Source organism: Crotalus tigris, unplaced genomic scaffold, assembly GCF_016545835.1.
Source record: "Crotalus tigris isolate CLP2741 ecotype Arizona unplaced genomic scaffold, ASM1654583v1 scf7180000024310.2302065, whole genome shotgun sequence".
Lineage (NCBI taxonomy): Eukaryota > Metazoa > Chordata > Lepidosauria > Squamata > Viperidae > Crotalus > Crotalus tigris.
In genome coordinates, this window is record NW_024100482.1 from 2,230,716 (window position 1) to 2,253,053 (window position 22,338).

A 22,338-nucleotide genomic window follows, 5' to 3' on the forward strand; every position below is an offset into this window, starting at 1 on the left:
TTTCCAAGAGGCAGGTTGCTTCTAATTTGGGCAATGGTGAGTTAGAAAGTAAGCACTGGATATGAAGCTCTTCATTTTCTGTAATTTATCTCTTAAAGTTGTACACATATGGAGGACACTGATTTTATATTAACTGAGTAAATCCATCCATCCACCCATCCATCCATTCATCCATCCATCCGCCCATGCATCTTCCCATCAATCCATTGATCCATCCATTGATCCATCCATCCACCCATGCATCCACCCATCTGCCCATGCAGCCATCCACCCATCCACCCATGCATCCATCCATCTGCCCATGCATCTATCTATACATCCATCCATCCATCCACCCACCCACCCATCGATCCATCATTCATCCATCCATCTACCCATCAATTGATCTATCCTCCATCCACCTACCCATCGATTGATCGATCCATCGATCCATCCATGCATCCGCCCATGCATCCATCATCTGCCCATGCATCCATGCATCATCCATCCATCCATCTATCCACCTACCCATCGATTCATTGATCCATCCATCCACCCATGCATCCATCTGCCCATCCATCCATCCATCCATCCATCCACCTACCCATCAATCCATTGATCCATCCATCCATCCACCCATGCATCTATCCATTCATCCACCCATCCACCAATCCATCCACCTACCCATCAATCTATTGATCCATCCATCCATCCCTCCACCTATGCATCTATCCATCCATCCATCCATTGATTCATTCATCCAATTTATATTGTTGCATATTACACAAAACAAATGACTCTAGGCTTAACAACATGATTCACTTAATAACTACAGTGATTTGCCTGACAACTGTAGCAAAAAGATAATAAAATGGGCACAACTTACTTAATTATCTTGCTTAACAATGGTAATGTTGGGTTCAATTGTAGTTGTAAGTCAAGGATAGCCTGTAGTCCAACCAGGTCATGACTAGAGCATGACTGATCATGAATGAAGCCCCTCACTCCAGTGGTAGGTAAGAAAATAAATACTGGGTTGGAAGATCTTTTCTGTGTTTTATCTGCTTAAAGCTGCACACTTATGGACCACACTGCTTTTGTATTAGTTGAGTAAATATATATTCTCTCTCTCTCTCTCTTTCATTTCTCTCTTTCTGTCTGTCTCTCTATCTCATCTCTGAAATGACTGGCTGGACAAATGAAGACTCTCTTTTCACCAATTTTGTGCTTTTGATTGCAACTGCAGAGGCCTTTGTAATAAAAACAAGCCAATAATCAATGCAAAGACAGATTGAGTTAATATATTATATATAGTATATTGGATATTATTAAATTATGATGCTGGTGCTTAAAAAATAATTCTTTTCTAGGCAACATACTTAATACAAATCTAATTATGTTTTACCTCAAAGACTTGAAAAGAGTCTACCTTTTGCCAGATGGAATTAAACCATCCTGAGTTCTGGCATTAAAAACTGGAAGCAAATGCTATTATTGTTCAAGCAGACGTATTGTAATCAAACCCTCTTTCGGAAATGAAAAATGAAAACAAGCTATCTGCCAAAACATTAGACTATCCTACATTTTGTTGCTGGTTGCATAGTCTAATATGAGATATTATCAACTATAAAATATATAAGTATTTAGCCTATCTGGGCTTTGAAAATCTGAATAACTACTAGATGGCAGCAGAGAATTTGAATTTTTTGTACCATTTTCTACTATTTAATTGATTGATTTGTTTTCATTGTGTGCCATCAAGTCTTTGTCAACTCTTAACAACCACTTAGAAACCACCTAACAGTCCCTAAATGCAGGTCAAATCTGTTAACCCCAGTTCCCCCCTCTTTTCAGTTCACATATTTTACATACTTTAGAGGGGGAATCATTCTGAAACATCTCATGGAGGGAAATGTTAGTTCACAATGAGGGAGGGAGGAAGGAAGGAAGGGAGTGAGGGAGGAAGGAAGAGAGGCAGGCAGGAAGGGAGGGAGGGAAGGAGGAAGGAAGGAAGGTCCTACTGCCTCACTGCTAAAAGTAATACCATAGAAGGAAATTTTGCTGCGCCACAGGATTTAAAAATGGCTCTTCCTTGGCCATTCCCCAAGTTCTGGGTCTCTTCTGATCTCAGATGTCTCCTTTCTTGTTTACTTCCCAATTAGACTTTTTATAAATCACTTCATCTTAATTATGATTACAAATGCACAAAATGTAGCAAGCCATTTTTAATCACAGGAATATATGCTGGGGTCCAGACTGTTTAGGAATTCAATATACAGTAAGTACAAGTATTTTGAATTAAATACTTCAAATTCCTTTAAATCTTGATATTTTCTGTTTAGTGTATTGTTAACCAAGTTGGCATTCAATTTTTTTCAAGAGCTGTCCTGTGTGTTATATATCATATTATTACAATTGGCAAAGTATGAAACCCTGTTGTCTCTGTTTTGACATCTTTGTGTCCAAACTGGGAAAATCACTGCTTTTGAGGTCACTGGTTCTCTAATGAAAAAACCCTGGATCTAGTGCATCCCCAAGTTATGTATCTTTAATTAGCTGAAATGGATGAAGAATAATACTTCTAATAGAAGTGTCTATTAATACTTTAACACCTTATGTGCATCCTCAGGCTGAATTAATTGAAAGCAGTATCAGGCAACCAGACCAGAAAAATTCTGAATAAATCCATAGGAAATGCTCTTATGGGGTTATCAAGGTCAAAGTAAATATGGAAAATATTTTGGAATTGTACCAAAAAATATTCATAACAAATATCTGACTCCCAGAATTTAATTATTAATTATTAATAAATACTTTACCAATCCAAACAACTCTACTGGATAGCAACTCAAAGATACAACAATGGCTATCATACACTGCCACAAACTTGGCCTAATACAGTAATTATCTTCCATCTGGCTTTATAGTGGGACCTATTTCTTACATGGTGAAAAGAAAACAGCCTGACAGCTGATCAATCTGTGACCACAACATAAAACTGGTGGAAATAGCCCATAGGCACCCCAAAGGGACTTTCCTGTAGCTGTTTACACAGTCTGGGCAAGAGAAAGAGGAGAAAAATATGATTGCAGTACAAACAGAAATCAGATTTCATACACAGCAGTGATTGGAATTCTTTCAAAACAGCTTCTTTGCTTTTCTACAATAATTCAGAAGTTTGTGTATTCTTGTATCCCTCTTGTCTATTTCAATCCTGCTTGTTGGTGAGAAGCTGCAGAATCATTTACTATGACTCAAACCAAGTGTGAGATGTGAACAAATCTTGCTCAGTCTTGCTTTGTTCTGTTTATCTTATTGCAGCTACATCCTACAATATGGAGCAAGTTATGCTGTACAACATGAGGATGTAGAGTTGGGATTAAGAATCTATGGCCCATTCAGTGTTTCAGAGTAAGCGCAAAATTTCAACGTTCTCAACTAGAAATTCTCTAAAAGCACTGAAGGGCTGTTTTATTCATGAGTCATTGCAGGAATCAACTCAATAGATCCAAGACTCTTTAATAAAAGAATGGCAGCTTCTGAACCTTAATGAGAACTGAAGTGACCATGGAATGGAGTTCTAGATACTGTTACCATTCTAATTCCAGACTTCCTATCTGATCAGTGGGATAAGTCCAGGGCAAATGCTACAGAATGTGAAGAGTGTGACATCTGAGGGGCCACATACAGTTCCACATCATCCTCTTTATGGCCTCATAACGCCAAAATGTGCAGAAATGTTTGGAGTAAGTTTAAGAAGAAACATACAGCTCTTTTTAAAAACACCAAAGTCTAAAACCACAGGCCATTTTCTCACCACATGGGAAGTTTAAGATTCAAAATGAACTTCTAGAAGGAATCCATTTTACTCCTTAAAAAACCCAAACTTTCCCCAATAAGGAAAAAAAATTACTCTGAAAATTTCATCTTTGCTCAGTCTGGACATGTCATGTTTCAGACTATGTACTTTAATATTCAGAGGGAAAAAGACATAACGTAAAAGGGTGAAAAAGAAAGAATAGAATAGAGCTGGAAGGGACCTTGGAGGTCTTCTAGTCCAGCCCCCTGCTCAAACAGGAGTCCCTATACCATTTCAGATAAGTGACTGTCCAGTCTTAAAAACCTCTAGTGATGAAGCACCCACGACTTCTGAAGGCAAAAGCTGTTCCACTGGTTGATTGTTCTCACTGTTAGGAAGTTTTTCCTTAATTCCAGGTTGCCTCTCTCCTTGGTCGGTTTTTAACCATTGTTTCTTGTCCTGCCTTCTGGTGCTTTGGAAAATAAATTGACCCCCTCCTCTTTGTGGCAGGCTCTCAAATACTGGATTACTGCTATCATGAATGAAATGTTTGCTCGTTCATTCTATACAATTCATAGTTTTGTTTCTTTGAAAAATTGATTATGCTGAAGAATACCTCTCTTCCCAACCCCAATCTGATAATAATAGTTTGCTAAAAAGTTAAATTGAAAAGTAACCTGAGAAAAAGCTAAAATAATAAAAAATGGAATGTTTATTAAAACATCCACCCACTTCCACTTTACACACATAATCTTTAGGAAAAGTAAAAATGTTTAAAACATATTCAGTATTTCCATCCAAAATGAAATTGGTCTAAACAAGGGAAATCTATTAGCAAAAACTGTACCAATAACCCTTGTGTTCAATACAGAATTTTCATAAACATCAATAATATTCTCTTATTAAATGAAATAAATATACACCCTGCTTATCAAAATGTTTTATAATGAAGTAAAAATGAGGTAATAATTCTTTGCTCTATGCAAAGATAAGTACAAGACAACAGAATGGGGTATTTTTTTTTAATATATAAAAGAACAGCTTTTTGGAATAAGTCATTTTAAATGCCAGGAAATGAACCCAAAAGATGTTGCTGGGACTTAAAATTTCTTACCATTTTGTAGGGGAAAAAATCATAATAATAATTGGTGCTGGTTCTTTCTAATAAGCACTCCTATATATCAATCTATCTGGATTGATTTAAAATCCCATCACTTATTCAATCTTTTTTGGTGAATTTTTCTCAGTATTAATTAACATAGCAGATGATTTACTGAAGTTGAACTTCTAAATCTGCCACTGAATTAAATATATGTAATTCAAACTGTCATTAAGATATATCTCTATTTTGATCCCTAAGACATATGAGCACATTATCTGCAAATAGATTAATTATATGATATCTTTTTCTATTAGAGATCTTAAATATTCTTGCATTGTCTAATATCTGTGCTCTTACACAGAAAAAAACTATTTAGAAGTTGATATATTTAGCATAAAATGTTATATCTAATATTCATAGATACAATACATCTAGATTTATAATCTATTTTAGAAATAAAGGTAGATTGATTCAAATAAATAATAAATATATTTAATTAAAAATTCTTTAATACAGTATTGTAGAACTTGATAATGTTCTGGCCAGAAACCATACATATCTGGGATTTTGCCATTTTTTTAAAAAAAAAGTAGTGACATTTTATTTTATACCTGATTAGAGTTAGAATCAATAATTATTTTACAACGATAAAGCCCTGAGATAGCCTATCATAGTGGTTTCACCTTAAATGTTTATGTCTCTCACAGTAATTGGCAAAGCTTAATTTACTCCATAGCATATTTCAAACTGTGCTAAGCCTTGGGTATCACACTATTTTCTTTGGCATAAGCAACATTACGCAGAGCATAGAAGGGAAAAAAGAGCGAGTAAGTCAAAGGAATTGATTGTGTGGGATAAGAAAAGAAAGGGAAATATGACTAAATGTATGTATAACCACTGATTCATTAAATATCTCAATATCATGCTATGCATGTAAATCATCCTTGCTTCTATTGCTTTATGAGTTTCCTTTTTTTTCCTTTGAGGATTTCATCAACTGCATCTCACCAGAATACTATATCTATTTTCCCCAACTTCTTCGACCTATCACTTTTCCTTTATATATTAATTTTGAAAGTCAGTCCTAATTCATTCTATCCATAGAACCAAACCACTTCATTAAATTTCTTTACTGATTATATACTCTTATATTTTGGACCTTATCTTTCTTTTTTTATTATTGTCATAGACATTTCTTAAGTATCCTGTACCCGGTGTCTTAAATGTACTTTTATGCATTTCTTGGGTCTCATCTTATATAACTGGGCAGAAGAATGTTCTTATACACAGCTATATTATGTCTTGGCATAGCAGATACCAAGTGATACAGACAGCCTAGAATCCATGGACAACTCTTGTCAATCACTGCTTTATATTTTTGAGGTTTTTTTTCTAAGTTTAGAAGAAAATCAAATAAGGAAATGCATGAAAGAAGAACACGTAGTTTTTGACTTATGACCACAACTGAGCCCAAAATTTCTGTTGCTAAGCGAGATACTTGTTAAGCAAATTTTGTTCCATTTTATGAACTTCTTGCCAGAGTTGAGTAAATCACTGCATTTGTTAAGTTAGTTACATGATCATTAAGTGAACCTGGCTTTCCCACTGACTTTGCATGGCAGAAGATCGCAAAAGGAGACCACATGGCCTTGTGACACTGCAACTCTCATAAATATGAGTCAATTGCCAAGTGTCTGATCACGTGACCATGGGGATCGATTGTAAATGTGAAAAATGGTCTTGTCACTTTTTCACTGCTGGTATAACTTAATGACACTGCTGATGTCACTAAATGCACTGTTGTAAGTCAAGGACTACCTATATAGACAAATATTCACAGGTGGATAGATATTCCCTCCATTTTTAAATAATGTCTGGACCCCAATTCAACCAGTTAAGTTGAATGGTAAGAGAGTCAAGACCAATGAAGGTATTTCTTTGCACAGTGATAACTTTGCAATGTATGTTATGATATTCTGCGGTTTAGTTAATTTATAGAGGATTATTTATTTATCTAAATTTACTGGTTGTACAATTCCAGCAGACTTTATATCTTCCACTATTAAATGATACTGTCTACTGTTCAAAAGAGTGGTTAAACACATGTTTTGCATGTGTCCCCATTGTTAGGGACAGAATATCTAACAAAGTAGTTTTTAATCAGATTCACCAGGGTTTTTTTATGTTTTTATACTTCTCTTGATGTATAAAAGCCCACTGGGGACTGAGTCACAGATTCTTTTGGATTTGGAAGCAATGACTACAGAGTAAGAACATGAGTACTTAAGGCTTTAGTCCAGGGGTCTTCAAACTTGGCCCTTTTATGACTTGTGGACTTCAATTCCCAGAATTCCTGAGCCAGCAATTGAAGTCCACAAATCATAAAAGAGCCAAGGTTCCCCACTCCGGGCTAGGGTTAATAAAAACAGTAAACAAAACAAACAAGAACTGCCCTGGCATCCCCAAACATGACACATCTAAAGTTCTTTGAGATAGCAACAATTCAAAAATTACTGAAATAGCAGTTGGCTGAGGAATTCTGGGAGTTGAAGCCCACAAGTCATAAAAGGGCCAAGTTTGAAGACCCCTGCTTTAGTCCAAGGCAGTATAAAAATATAAAATAATGACATCATATGAGTCAGCAATTGAAAAAAAAGCCAACGCAGTCCTAGACTGCGTTAAAACAGGGATAGACTTAAGATCACATGAAGTATTAATATTTCTTTATAATGCCTTGGTAAGACCACACTTGGAATACTGCATCCAATATTCTGTTATTATTTGTGCTATCTATAGGCACTGTAACAGCTGTGGATTGTGAACTGTGGAATATGCTTGTAAGTGAATGTACTTAGCACAGGACATGAACTATAGACACTGCCCTTGGCAAGTTCCATAAACAAGTTGGAGCAGCAAAAACTTCTTTAATCAAGGAGAGATTCAATGCAGAACTAGAAAGAAGTTTTCTCACAGTGAGAACAATTAATCAGTGGAACAGCTTTTCTCCAGAAATTGTGGGTACTCCATCCTGTAAGTTTTCTAAAATAGACTGAACAAGCACTTGACTGGGATGATATAGTGATAGAATGTCTCCTGCTTGGTCAGGGGGTTGGACTAGAAGATGTCCAAGATCCCTTCCAAATCTTTATTCTATTCTATTCTAATATTTAAGAATACAATAAGACCAAGAAATACTTTAAACTTCTTCTGCTAGTCAGTATACTCTCAAGAGATTATACTGGACTGAATCTTCAAATCCATTAAACCAGTTAGGTCTGCACTGAACTTTTTCAATAGCTTATATGTGCTCCAAACTATCATCATTCACACCTGTTTCAATGGAGTTTGCCAGGAATAAGCTCATCTTATTTGGTGCTTCAAGTGCCTTACGTAATTCTGCCAAAATGAGACCATTAAGTCGAACAGTATTTCTTTATGTCTAATGGTAATGATACCATTTCAAAGTTAAGATGTGTTTACTTCCCAAGGATTTTTAGACTGACATTGGGAAAGGATCACTGTACTATGTGTGGCATAGGGCAAAACCAAGTATAACCCTTTTGTAATTAAAATAAATGATTTATATATTCAATTTTTATAGACATCCAACTGAACCAAGGGAATCTGGCTGGATTAAAATTCTAATCTAATCCTGTATTATGTATTCAAGCACTGCATAGGAATACCATGCACTTAAGGGAAAGAGGTATATAACATCTATCCAAATCCACCTTGTTAATCTTCTGCTAAAACTACCAGCAGAACAGAATGATAGGCTTTTTTAAAAAAAGAAAAAGTGGAAAAAATATAGGATGTCTGCTCTGTGTAATTAGTCAACTAAATATATACGAGACACATTTACAATCTGAGTTTAATCTTTGATCACACTCACAAATTAACCTTGTTAACATCAGTAGAATTATATCTGTCCTGAAGGAATGTGCTGAAAAATGTGTTGTTTTCCTTCTTGCAGTGCATTTCTGAAAAGATCAAAAGCTTATGTGTTTCTGAAAATGGGAGGAAGTCCAATAAAAGCCATCATGTTAATTCATTTTTCTCTAAAGGGCTACAAGGTTGGTGCAATAAGCCATTTCAGAAAGTACACATTTATTGATCAGCTAGGACTATGTAAGATTATAGCTGGTGCTACAACATTTTACCTTTGCATTTTATAGTAAATTAAAAATAGGCTTTCCTTCTGTTGACAAGCATTGTGAAAATGTTATTTACCATTTTGAATTTTACATACTATGGGCTTCAGTAAATTTGAAAAGCAGGCTGAACTCATGAAAGACAAAAGAGTTTTATGACTTTTTAAATGCTTTCCAATTTATCATGGTATAAGATTTTCAGAGGGTTGGGCTAGGTCTGCAGGGGTGGGGAAACTTGGCTCTTTTATGACTTGTGGACTTCAACTCTCAGAATTCCTGAGCCAGCAGTTGAAGTCCACAAATCATAAAAGAGCCAAGGTTCCCCACCCTGGACTAGGGTTAATAAAAACAGTAAACAAAATAAACAAGAACTGCCCTGGCATCCCCAAACATGACACATCTAAAGTTCTTTGAGATAGCAACAATTCAAAAATTACTGAAGTAGCAGTTTACTTGGAACTAGGTAGATTTTGAGGAAGTAGGAATTTCTCAATCTGATAATCTGATTGATATACCTCAATGTGCTTCCACTTTGAAAGTGGATGAAATCCTAATTCTGATCTATTCTGGTTAAAGAACAGCCTGCTTAAAGAGAAGGCAATCTGATGGCAAAACAGCAAAATCACAAACAGCAGAAACTTAATTTAAATGACATGGATATTCTAAAATAACTTAGTTGATCTTTATACATGATTGAAAGACCTCAAATTGTCATTCTGACTAGACATTCTCATAGTTGTAGAATCTCATAGGTGCTTTTTTCTTCAAAAGGCAACTGGATTGTTTTTTGTTTTTCTTCCCTTTGAGGAGGTGGGGAGATGGAAGGATAGGTTGTCATAGGATGGATGGGGGAATGGAAGGATTGTATTTATTTGAGGTCATCTGGTTGTTTGCAATCTGAGAATTGTTGAGGCCACTTGGGAGTTTATCTGTGCCCTTAGGGTCACCCAAATCAGGGTGCAATTAGTTGTGGAATCTTCTTGGAACTTCTGTAAGGAGTGCATTGTAAACTGGAGATAGGTGGTGTTTTATTCCTCCCTCTCTATTGAGGGAAGGGTGTTCAATTCTAACATAGATGGATTCTTTTACCCCTCTTTTTTTTCTTTTGAAGAAAAAAAAGCACCTTAAGGACAACTATGACCTGGATGACTGAGAATCTCCACAAACAGTTATAGAATTCATTCTCTTAGAATGATGTCTAGAATGTTCCTAAGTTTAACCAAAAAGTTTCATCCTGCAAATTATTTCGAAATAATACTGGTCCTTTTGATTTCAGAGAGCAAAACCCAGTTCATCTGGAATTGAAATGACCACAAACGTGTATAGAAAGAGAAAATCAGAACTGGGAGCTGATCACCAGGGTAGTTCAACCTACTGGATATTTGGATTTATTTTATCTGTAAAACTGCAATTGCACAGGTAAAATATATATTGTCATCCATTAAAGAATGCTTCATATTTACAGAGATTTACTAAGCAGGCTGACAATATGCATACTGACCTTGGCAAGTCAACAATCAAGAACTGTCTGAAGCAATACATGCCAGATTAGTTAAACAGGGAGTCATTTTTCCCAAAGAAAAAAGGTTCAGTTACTTGGTAAATTAACACGAATGGAATCCAATATATTAATGCATTATGCTTAGGAATGATTCCGACTACACCTGATAAGTAACTAATTTTAGGAGATATTGCATCTTCTAATAGTATGTGAATTAAATCATCTGTTTTATAGAAGATCTCTATAAAAATTGATAAAGTCTTCCAGGATTTTGTTTATGTGGACAATATTATTATTATGATTGCAAAATTATACACAGATGGTAGCATACTCAGGCTAAACTGCAACACAGTTCTCAATACAGAATAAATAAAGGTAGCTTTGTAAATTGCTTAACAGCCAATTATTTTATTTATTGTTAGAATAAAATATATTCATTTGAGCCCTGAGTCTACAGATATTTTGAATGATACTGGAGTTTTAAGACTGATACATTTTACTGTTGCTGTGAGCTATATTGGTGCATCAGTAACACCAGTGGTTACTGGTGGGTAGCAAAGGGCTCTAAGTCCTGTCTGTTCAACATATTTACAGTATATGTGATTTAAATGAAGAGTAGAAAATGATTATGACATTTGAAGATGGCACAAAGATGGAGAGGGGTGGAAAACACTTTGGAGAAGTATTTCTCAACTTCAGCAACTTTAAGAAATATGGACTTCATTTCCCAGGATTCCCCATGTAAGATGAATTTCAGCAGAGGCAATTACAAATCTAATATTTGGGTAAGAAAAATTAAATGCATGAACATAAGAAGGGTCAAGGCAGCAGTGGCAGCAATGGCTTTGTAATAGCTTGGAATGGATAATTATAAAAAGTAATTAAAATAAATTGTACACAAACACATTTACAAGATCATAAGTTGAAAAACTGAGAAATTAGAGTTACTGGAATATTTTTTTCTGACAGTTTATATAAACAACAAAGTACCTTTCCTATGACCAAGAATCATGCAGGAAATCTGCAAAAACATGGTACTTATGATGTAATAATTGTAACAACAATAATAAAGTTGATATTGTACCTACAGAACATTGTTGTGGAGGGGAACATGAACAAAAACTAGATGCTAGGGGGTGAATACCATATTTTGTATTGTTATCCATGCCTGACTTTACTCTTTGGATCCTGATGTCAAACTGCCCAACTCTTGCTTAGGGAGTACGATTCAAGCTTGTTTTACATATTTTTTTCCATTAATTGCATATCATATATTCATTAATGTCTGCCCCAGAACAGGAAGATCAACTCCTCAGGAAGATTAAAAATTCAATGAATCAGGGAGGCACCTGAACGTGATCTCATTGCTCTGGACTTTAAAAATGTTTTAACCCTTTGCCTTTGTAACAGTTCTTGCATATTTCTGTCAAGGTGATCTTCCTTACTCTCTACAATTAATCACTTGTCTCTCAGAGAATAGATTTGCAACTATCATAGCTTAACCCCAATTGAAGCAATACAATCTAAATTTCTGAGAGCTGTGTCTGAGGCTAAATATACCCAATTTTTAACATGCTCTCTGCAAGTGCCCTTATATAATTACAATGTAATTTCAGGAAAATTTAACACTGCTTGTCTTTGCAGCTTTAAAGAAAACCGTTACTCATGTGATATGTTAAATACACTATCTGGTTAGGAATTATCAGATGAACATGGTTTAATATCTCATGACACTCTTTAAGGTGATGATTATTTTGGAACCAACTTTATCCTACATTTTTCCTCCAAGGTATCTGAAATCTGAATAGATTTGAATTTGTACATGCCTGTATATTTGGTAGATTTCATTAACACAAAGCAGAAGAGGTTATCTTGAAAGCATTAAAACTGACTCCCACATGTCAACATTTGTTTCTGTATTCTTTTGTTTATTCTCTATTTGGAAACTCTGGAAAAAACAATTTTTTTTTAAATAAAAGAACAAGCTAGAGCCTGTGCTTAGTGGTTAATTCTCAATGTTTTACAGTTTTGAATATATTTATTAAGGGAAAGAGATAAAATGAACAATGAATATAATTAGGAATAAATAAAAAATATTCCTTATTTGGGGATGTATCTATAAGACCACACAATATTTTTCATAACTGAATGTTAGGAATAACCTGTCCCGACCACATGGCTTAAATGGTAGACTTTTATGCTTCTTCCACTCCTCTCCCCCCCCATTATACTTTGCATTAAAAGACTTCATAGAAACTAATAAGAGTACCATTAATCCTGTAAAAGGCAGAGATGGAGGGAAGGGAAACAGGGAGATAGGCAAGTGGGGAGAGTTTAAGCACATGCTGCAATCCTAAAAATGGGTAAGCTGCCAAGTACTCAAACACTGATTGTGTGACCTCAGAGGCATGGCAACCAATGTAACTCTGAGAATTGGTCCCCTCTACCATTCATTCAGTGCCGTTATAACTCTGAACAGTTGCTGAACAACAAGGACTACCTGCGCTATTTTGTGTTTTTTTGATTCATTGCGATAAAGAGATTGTTCAACATGGAATTTAAGTTGTGTTTAGGTTTTCACAATACAGTTGTTAATATATCTATATTGTACACACAGATTAACAAAAAACCTTAATGGAACCATAAATAATCTCAACAAATGTTGCTTTGTTGAAGAGCTTTATAAGTCTGCTTATTATAAGATAAGATACCTTTCAGTGTTTCACAGTTACTAGATTTTCCTATGGGTTCCAGCAGGGTTTTCTGCTGGTTAGGCTTTCTCTTGGTTTGCTTTTCATTATGCCTGGGCTTCCGATATCCAACAACCTAGATTCATTAACTGACCTCTTCTCATTTAACTCTTTGAGCTATCAATTTAATGCTCTCCCTCCAAAATCAGTTGTAGCTAGGGTGATCACAAATAACTGAAGCCCAATGTATTTCAAAGAACGCAGTAAATAATGCAAAGCACAGCCAAAACACGCAGTTCTTTAAGCCTTATATTAAGTGGGTTACTCTTCTGATATCAGCAATCACATGTAATATTTTTAAAACCACCAAAACTCAAATGGATGCACCATACGGGACAATTGTTACATGAGTAATTAATGTTGGACATTACTTTGAATTGTTTTAGACATACGAAATGGTATGAACATGTTTAAAATAAAATTAATGAATAATAGGGCTTTTCTATAAAGCATGCTCTGAATAGAGCATATTCCTTTTTCCTCTCATATATTCATGGAGGTTCCCTCTCCTTCCCCACTTTTCTAGTCAGTCAAGTGAAATGTTGATGGAGACTTTTTCCCTCCTCCACCATGTTTTAACTACTGTAGACCCTTATGTTTCCTTATTATATGTGTTGAGGCGGTTATTTTTTTTCTCTATGAGCTTGGAGACTTGAAGAGATGTGGTTTGTGTAGTAAAGTATTTAGTATGCACTTATAACTAAGGGCAATAAAAGAACACTTTTATACTAATATCAGTATCGATTAAAGATTCAGTTTGGTGCCATGGTTTTGTGCCAGGAGACTGTGTTCTAGTCTCACCTTAGGCTTAAAGCTAGCTGGATGATCTTGGGCCAGGCACTCTCTCTTAGTCCCAGGAAGGAGACAATGGCAAGCCACTTCTCAAAAAGTTGCCAAAAATCTGCCAGGACTTGCCCAGGCAATCACCAGGAGTCAGGAATTGAAGATACAACAATTAGTACAGCATATTATTAGCACTAATATATAGATAGCATAGTAAACAAGGCCAAAAGATTACATTAGGGCATATTTTAGGAAGAATAAAAAGTAGCCATCTAGAATGGATGGATAAGACCAAGACGGCTGACTCAGCTTTAAAGCCAACTGAATCATTTTTCTATGTTATTTATATTGACAGATCAATCATTTGCCTTTAATGTTGTGATTTTTTATAGGAGGGAAGAAATTGAGGGTATTTTTCAGCTTACTGCTATTCTAAACGCTAGACTGTCATATATTATATTGTTCAAAATAGATACCTATTACTAGAAAATACTCTGAGGGAATCTGTGAAATTGGATTGAGGAGCCAATGGCAACCATTTTCTAGGAAAATGTGATGATTTATGTCAGCTTATTGTAAAATGCAGCAACCAAAGAAAATGATTCCTTGCATTAAGGAGTCTTTTGTTTGCAAACTATCCATTTCCATAGCCGATTATTGCTTTATGAGATTTTTTTTACCAAGAAAGAACATTGTGTTAGAAAAGATAAACAGCTTCTATTTCACTAAGCATGATGTTTAAAATACAAATCTCTAGTGTGATATGATCACATAATCTGTGAGGAAAAAAGGAATGTGACTATTCTTTCTGATTTTGATTAAGCAGGCAGGCAGGCAAGCTGGGTAGACTGAATTAAATTCATTTTCTCTAACAAAAATACTATAAGAGGCAGCTGAATTCAATTTTACTATTTAGCATTTCATACTCAGGTTCCAAAATGTTTATATCTTTTCAATGTTATACTACAGAATATTTGCAATGTGTGACTTTTCCTTCTGGCTATGTTATTAGCCTTGGGTCAAACAGATAGAGGCCATAATGCCCCAGAAGAAAAATCTTCTAAGAAAGACAATGGAAGGGATTTCTCCCCTATGATTCAAGTATTCTTATACTGATGGAACAACCTTGGAAATGCACTATTGTGGTAGTTTCCATGTAGAGTAGCTAAGGTCGCTCTGGGAAAAGACCTTAGAATGTTACATTCTGTCTTCTAAAAAGGTTTTTTTTATGATTTATGACACAATTATGCTATACAATATGTCTATTCTATTACAATGGCCCTTAATCTTAATAGAAATATGGTTGCTAGACTAATTTTCTTTGTTAGGTAGAAGATATTGGCTAAAACTCAAGATGACAGATAGAGATTTCTTCAACTGAAGTTAATGACGAAATGATTTGTCTTGAGTGTTCTAATGGAAAGGTTATTAGATTAAAAAAGGTAGCATGCCAGTCTCACTTGCCTCCAAATACACATAAGCATCCATATATGGGAAAGAAATAATGTTGTCTGAGTCAAAGAGCAAATTGTAAACAGAAAGTTTACTGACGTTGTCAGTTCTAGGCTAACAATGCATGTGGCTTGTGTCTTATGGGCTAACTATTTCTTCTTTCAGAGAAGCTGGCATGGATAGTTAAATCAGTGAGTTTTATACCATTTCCAAGATGTGGTGAAAAGGATTACACTACTCTTTCAACAGAATTTCAACAAAGAAAGAGATCTGCCTGGACATACAGTTCACAACACAAAGTCACGTATTATATGATTGATGCTTTCATCCTATACTCCATCATTTGGGGAAAAGATACATTGAATTATATGGGACTTCGATATGTATTTGGTGACACTATATAGGTGACCCTTGACTTACGTCTGTAATTGAGCCTAGAATTTTTGATTGTAAGTCATGCCGGTTGTTTGGTGGGTTACCATATGATCATACTTGATTTTAAAACCTTTTTTGTACAGATCATTAAGTGAACACTGTATCATTAAGCCAATCAAGGTTGTTGTAACTTTGGTCACTAAGGGACTGATGTTAAGTTGAGGACTATCTGTTAGATACCTAGAGCAAGACAGAAGTCCCCAAGGTAGTTTATTATTTGTGTATTAGATTCTGTGACAAAAAGAATTTCTCTAGACCTATAGAATTTAGAAATCTAGAATCAAAAGAAAAAAGAATGGCCACTGTATTTATTTGGCATCCCCATTTGAGTATCACAAAAATCAGGATATAGAGTATAAAACATTCTGGCCTGAAAACATGGAGAAGAACCACCAGTCACTGTAGACAATGCTGAGCTAAACAGATTGCTATTCTAGTTAAAATATTGTGATTTTTATATGAATTATATTTATTTTGCCTGTTGTGAGGAGGGACCCTAACATACCATCAATCCCACAAAGGGTTTCTAGAAAGGACGGATTTTGGCAGCTTTCCTAATGTCAATAGCACTGATGCTTTGGGTTCTTCTGCCAGTTTGATATTTATAAATGTAGAAAAAAGATGAGACTCGGAATCCTAATGCTCTTTTTAAAAGTATCCTGCATTTTAATATATTTAAAATTTATTTTAATAGTCACATGAATTTTTATGTAAACTATCCTGAACCAGTTAGTCAAAGAATCTTATCGTCTTATTTAGCATTTTACTTAGCTATTTAGCTCACTACCTTTCATCCCAGAAAAACATCAGAGTCTTTATCCCATAATTGCTAAAACGTAAATTACAAGGGATTCCCAGAAGAATTTATCTTGTACTATGAGACTTTTGTAGGTGAAACAGTTTTTTACTTAGCCGTTACACTTTGATCTGTTTCCCCAATAACTTGTTGCCAGAATATGTTATCACTGAAGTGAAAAAAGGAGAGATGTAGAATATAGTGAAGCACATTAAGGGCTGCAAGAAGCCACTTTAAGAAGAAATCTCAAGAGGAAATAGAGAAACCCTCAATTCAGCATAAGACAAATACCTTCCACAGCCTACAGCGTTCTGTCAAAAAGAATGTCCACTCGCTTGATATATTTGCTAGCACTTGGTGGTTGTTTGGGCACATTAGAAGGCAAATTAAGACATTCCTTTGAAATGCCTTCCCTCCCCCACCGCGCTCCTTCAGAGTGAGGTCAGCTCCAACCCTCCCGATCTTCTACAACAGTGTTTCCCAAACTTGACAATTTTAAGGCATGAGGACTTCAACTCCCAGAATTCCACAGCCAGCAACACTGGCTGTGGAATTCTGGGAGTTGAAGTCCACATGCCTTAAAATTGTCAAGTTTGGGAAACACTGTTCTACAAGAGCTTAAAGACTTGGGGGGGGGGGTTCCCAATAGGGTGGTTGATAGATTAATTACAGATCCTACCTCCTCCTCAGCTCATCCTACTTTCCCCCTCTCTATCTTTTAGTTAGGGTTGAATATTTGTATTTTTATAGTACTTTATTTTTTGTTGTTTATAGGATATGTATAGTTTTATCTTTTTCACAGTGTAAGCTTTTTCACATTGTAAGCTGCCCAGAGTTGCCCTGTGGTAAGACAAGTGGCCAATAAATTTAATAAATAAATAAGTAAAAATAAATATTGGTGCAGTAAGTCCTCCATTTAATAACCAGTATTCAGTTAAATAACAAATGGAATTTTACAAATACCTCAAATGGAAAGTGTGTTTTTATGCATGCATAAAATGTTGAGTGGATATTATACATCATAACAACTCTGCTAAACTGAGGTTCATGAAACTGAGAGTACATTGTAATGGTTTCCTTTGATAAGAAGATGTCTCAGAGAACTCACTTTCCTTTTTATCTACAAAGCCAAAGCCCTGACTTTGGAAAGTTATTACTGAAAGTACAGAAATCAAGATCTCAGCATACTAGAAATAATCCTGATTTAAATTTAATGTAGCCTCTCTGCAGGATTGCCCAGCATATTCTCTTTTCTGGTGATCATGTTGTATAATGCGCTCAGTGGGTTGTATGATAAACTGTATACTGAATACTTAGTCTATTCAAGTACATACAGCCTGTCTGAATGCATAGGCACATGGAAAAACAGGTGAAAGACTAGGAGAAGCTCAAAGTATGATTGATGGGTAAAATACCAAGAATCTGAACATAAATTTCCAGGATCAAGAACTAGACAAAGTTGGAGGACAAAGATCCTGAGAGGGAAGTAAGTTAGTTTTGTAAAATCTGACAGGAATGTATTTGAGATTTTCTAGCCAATCAGGCAGAGCAGGACAAATGTGAAGTATAACTTTGATAGATTGTGGAATACCAGGGAACTATCATAAGACTGAAAAGAGCTGATGTGGTTCTCATCTTCAAAAAAGAGGAAAAAAAAGACCACATCCAAGAAACTACAGACCAATCAGTCTGACATCGATACCTGGGAAGATCCTGGAAAAGATAATCAAGCAACAGATCTGTGAACATCCAGAAACAAGGAAAGTTATAACCAGAACCCAACACAGGTTTGTCAAAAATAGATCATGCCAAACAAATCTTATTTCATTTTTTGATAAAGTGACTAAGTTAGAGGATCAGTGAAATGCAGTGGACATAATATATCTGTATTTTAGTAAGGCATTTGACAAAATAGACCACAACCTACTTCTTGGTAATTTAAAAAAATGTGGGGTAGACAGCATCACCACCAGATGGATTTGTAATTGCACTCAATATGTAATCCTTAATGGAACTACGTCTACATGGAGGGAAGTAAGCAGTGAGGTACCCCAAGGTTCCATTTTAGGCCGAATAATAATAATAGTAGTAATAATAATAGCACTACCTTGACGTGGTTGTGGGGCTTGTGTACTCTGAGGAAGATGAGAGCTATGCCAGAGGTTCAACTATACTGGACAGGTCTCATCAGAGGAGTCAGACAAATATGGTGAGATGTAAATTTCAGAATGCCATACCGGCTTGGATGTCGCCCAGGTTAACAAGGTCTGCGCTAGATATTGGAGTTCCTGGATATCTGGTGAAAAATGGGTTACAGGACTCAGGACTGTTGGCTGAGCAACCAGGGCCAGCAGCTGCAGAACTACTGGAAGAAAAGGTGTCTATCCGTCGCAGATACACAGTGATTGAAAACAAAGAAATAATAATAAATTATTTATAATAATTTATTATAATAATAATAAAATTAAACTGTTCTGGGACTTCAGAATTCAAATAGACAAGCACCTGCAACATAACACCCCAGACTTAACAATTGTCAATAAGAAAGACAAAAAAGTCTGGATAGTGGACGTGGCAGTGCCTGGAGATAGCAGAATAGAAGAGAAAGAACTGGAGAAGATAACAAAATACAAAGACCTACAAATAGAAATAGAAAGACTGTGGCAAAAGCAAGCAAGGGTAGTACCAATAGTCATAGGCTCCTTGGGTGCAATCCCAAAACAACTGGAGCACCACTTGAACACAATTGGCATTGACAAATTCGCTATTAGTCAATTGCAAAAGGCAGCCTTATTAGGAACTGCTTCCATCCTGCGACGATATCTGGAATACCATCAAACATCCACATCTGCCTATCCCAGGTCCTGGGTAAGGACTCGATAGGTAGACAAAATGCCAAATCCAGTCTGAACATCTGGCTGACTGTGCGATGATCGATAATAATAATAATAAAGTTGGAAGGGATCTTGGAGGTCATCGAGTCCAACCCTCTGCTCAGGCAGGAAACCCTACACCATTTCGGACAGATGGCTGTCCAGTCTCTTCTTAAAAACTTCCAGTGTTGGAGCATTCACCGCTTCTGGAGGCAGTTTGTTCCATTGGTTAATTGTTCTAACCATCAGGAAGTTTCTCCTTAGTTCTAGGTTGCTTCTCTCCTTGATTAGTTTCCATCTGTTGCTTCTTGTCCTGCCCTCAGATGCTTTGGAGAAACTCTTTAACATCTTCATAAATGATTTGGATGAGGGAATAGAAGGGGAACTCATCAAATTTGCAGACACAGTAAACTGGCAGGAATAGCCAACACCTCAAAAGATAGGTTCAAAATCCAGATGAATCTCACAGTCTTGAATCCTGGATCTTATCTAATAAAATGAAATTCAATTTAGAGAAAAGTATGATTTTATAATTAGGCAAAAAAATCAAATATCCAGGTACAGATTAGATGAAACCTGGCTCAATCTCAGTAACTGTGAGAGGAATCTTGGGGTCCTAGTGAATAATCACTTAAATATGAACCAGCAGTGTGTGGCAGCAGCCAAAAAAGCCAATGCAATCCTAGACTGCATTAACAGAAGGATAGAATCAAGATCACATGAAGTACTAGTACTGTTTTATAAAGTCTTAGTAAGACCACAGAATACTGCATTGAGATTTGGTTACCATATTATAAAAAAAGATGTAGAAACTCTGGAAAGAGTGCAAAAAAGATCAACAAAGATGATTAGAGAAGGTTGGAGGCTAAAATATATGTAGAACAGTTGCAGGAATTGGGTATGTCTAGTATAGTGAAAAAAAGGACTGGGATGACATGATAGCAGTGTTGCAATATTGAAGGGACTGCCACAAAGAGGAGGGGGTCAACCTATTTTTCAAAGCACAAGAAGGCAAGACAAGAAACAATAGATGGAAATGGATCAAGAAGAGAAGCAACCTAGAACTAAGGAGAAATTTCCCAACAGTGAGAACAATTAACCAGTGGAACGGCTTGACTTCAGAAGTTGTGGATGCTCCATGACTGGAGTTTTTAAGAAGAGACTGGACAGCCACTTGTCTGGAATGTTATAGTCTCCTGATTGAGCATGGGGTTGGATAGAAGACCTCCAAGGTCCCTTCAAATTTGTTTTTCTCTTCTGAGGTATTGACTTAAATCTAACTGTATTGAAAATACTAGGACTTAAGCACATAACTATTTTTATTGATTCCCTTTTAATAGGACGTAATGTGTATAATTATGGTTTTCAGATGAAAAATTGTTTCACATTTAAACTAATATACATATTAGTTTAATAGGACTCTGGGCACAAAATTATACTATATAAAACCAATTCTAAACAGATGCATGGCCTGTGACTTTAGGACTGCAGCTGATGCCTCTTGACTAATAAAGCTTTAAAAATAGTTTAATTATATAATTATGCACTATCTTAACAATATTCTAAAGAGGCAGTTAAATACAGGGAAAAAAATCCCTCTCTCTCATCCTTTCACCACACACACTTAGGATGTTATTTCTCTTTATGTGTTTACTTTTTTGAGTACAAAAGCCAGGACCAAATTTTCTAACATTTTATTATAAAGAATGTCATTCATCTCAAAGGAATTCTTTATATGGAAGATTTGTTCTGTCAGTCATACATTCCAAGCCATTGCACTTCTCAAGGTACCAATTTAACTTTAGCTAAATTATATTACTTAGGGCAGATTTCTGAATTTGTCACATCTAGTAGTGAAGAGAAAGGTTAATCTTATTTGAAACCTTAGAATATCATGGTACCACAGTTTCAGAGTTGTTGTCTTATTGATGTTGTTGTGATGCTATTTTAAGATACATCGGTACATTCTGATTATTGACTACTTGGATATTTCTCATTTTGAAGGTAACATGACAGATTGTTTTTGGAACCTACTGGTACTTAATGTTAGTAAAGCCCCTAAATTTAGTCTAGGAGTATGGGACAGAAGTTCAGAGACTTACTTGATTTTACTTTCTTTCTTTTATCCCATTCACTGTACCAAATGGCCTATATGAAAAATGAGTTGTAGCAAATTCAGAAGTTTCATCATCCTTGTATCCAACACTAATTCTCTCAGCCTTTTTTCATAAATGTGAATTAAGATGTATATTCATTCCTTTGCCATGTGTGTGCATGACCAAATGCTTATACTACATATTCTAAATAGAACATTTTTAAAGCAGACACTGACCAGCTGCCATTTTCATTCTTTCTTAGATGTCTGAATCAGTTGATATTGTGTACCCTCACTATGGTGCACTGGACTCTTATTGTTACTTCTCAAACTGGTCTGTGATATTATACTGTCACTTGGATATACTGAGATGTCTCCATAAGCCATCATTTTCGCAGAGTGAGTTAATTCTAGAAAGTGGAGTAAAGCAAACAGCAGAAAAGTCTAATCCTGACTCTAGTGTCTTTTGTGAAAAAGGTAAAACAATCTCATTTTGTTCCCACCCATTCATTTTTATCAATTAGTCAGATTTTCTTCCTTTGGATCACATTCTTCAGAACATTTCCCCCAGGAACTCATATTAAATTATTTCATTTTCATAATTCACAGGAGTACCATATAC

General features: G+C 35.7%; 1 protein-coding gene across 1 annotated transcript in view; it reads right to left on the minus strand.

Moving 5' to 3' along the window:
- The window catches only part of LOC120299781 (follistatin-related protein 4-like), a gene marked incomplete at its 5' end in the record, with an annotated part of 63,432 nt that overhangs the window by 21,298 nt on the left and 19,796 nt on the right, over positions 1 to 22,338 (minus strand). The window lies entirely within an intron of this gene.